We start from the raw sequence: 1714 nt of genomic DNA, 5'->3' as shown, positions 1-1714 counted from the left end.
ATCTTTTAAATTCAGTATTCAATTGTAATTTGCTTAATATAACAAAACGAGCAGTCGTACTGTCGTCGGAGAAGGCAGTGGGTCCTAAGCCGAGGGCTCCAGGAATGACGGCAGCCTCGGTGTGCTCTGAATATTGAGCTGGTAGTCAGTGTTTGCGATACTAGTATTTGGCAAACCATGTTGCGCTGGGAAGGCAGTAGTAGTTCAATGTCAAGAGCATTTTTGGTTGGATAAAACTTGTATGTAAACCAGTCGTTTTTCAACATAAGCAAATACAAGCTTATTTCTTTAAATATGAAAAACAGATGATAGATATAGCGACCAATCGTTTTTTATATACTCAACTCAATTACCAATATAATAAATGGAACAAACCTCAAAATCCGTTTGACAACTATGATTCAGTATGATGCAATGTATATTAATTACAAATTATGAAAACTAAAGTTAAAATAGTAAAAGTACTTAAGGGTCAGACCCATTGTTAGGATGGGTCAGGTTTCAATATTTATTTGTTTTTATTTTATTTCAAATGTCAAGTTATTTCTGATTGAAAAAATGCATGTCAATTTATTCAACTGTTGATTGTTTTAGTATTGTTTACATTTTTTTAGCTCTTTTGATTTTCAACACTCAATTAAAGAATAATTTTAAGGTGGCTGAATGTATTCGTATAGAATATCACTCCTATAATATAATAACTCCAATCTGCCTAATTTACTCGAGAGGAAATGCTGTTAAATGACCGATGTTATAATGATGCTGAAGTTACTGCCATCGGCTTAGTTTTGTGTTAGTTGAACTTAACTGAATACTTTAATTTTTCTGCAAAGCATTACTCGAAACGTATTGAATATGTTGAATGTATTTGAATTAAAACTTTATATCTATAAATGCCTTTGAAAGTAGTGAAAATATCTGCTTTTCCATAACTTTTAGTCACATAGTTAAGTTAAGAGAATAATAATTATTACTCTCCCTTCAGTATGTTTGGAGTTGTTTGCCCTTGTTACTGTTTGTGAAAAGTCAATGTCATAGTGCGAATTTTATTGTTCAAGCAATACTAAAACATTAGCACATATAACCAAATGGTGGAAGACAGTGAGAAGTACTAGGTAATATTGCAAGATTCATATCCTTAACGGATATTTATCGTTTAATTTCCATTTGTTGAACTGCTTATTGCATTAGTTTAGTAAATCTTATTATGATCAAAACAAAAAAAAAATAAAAATTACATTTGTCTTTACAATTTATAATATGATTTGTTTTCCTAAAGGTCAAAAACGCACTTTAAAAACAACCAATAACCAATCTGGCATTCGACACTTACAGTTACAGAAGGTGTACTTATGACCATTTCCTAATCGAACAAGCATGACTTTGCTACATAATTTCATCCCTATGTAGTATAATGGGATCATATGCAGAATAATGACATCCCTATGCAAATATGTGCATCCATATGCGGAATAATGTAAATCTCTATGCAGAATAATGTCATCCTTATGCAGAAAAATGTACATCCCAAAGAGAATTAAATGTAAATCCCTATTTAGAATAATGTGAATATATCTGGCACAATAATGTACATCCCTATGGAGAATAATGTGCATCCCTATGCAGAATAATGTAATCCCTATGCAGAATAATGTACCATCTCCTGTGCAAAATAATTTGCATCCCTATGCAGAATAATGTATATCCTTATGCA

Source organism: Dreissena polymorpha, chromosome 9 (genome assembly GCF_020536995.1).
Source record: "Dreissena polymorpha isolate Duluth1 chromosome 9, UMN_Dpol_1.0, whole genome shotgun sequence".
Lineage (NCBI taxonomy): Eukaryota > Metazoa > Mollusca > Bivalvia > Myida > Dreissenidae > Dreissena > Dreissena polymorpha.
Note: the sequence above shows the minus strand (reverse complement) of the source record.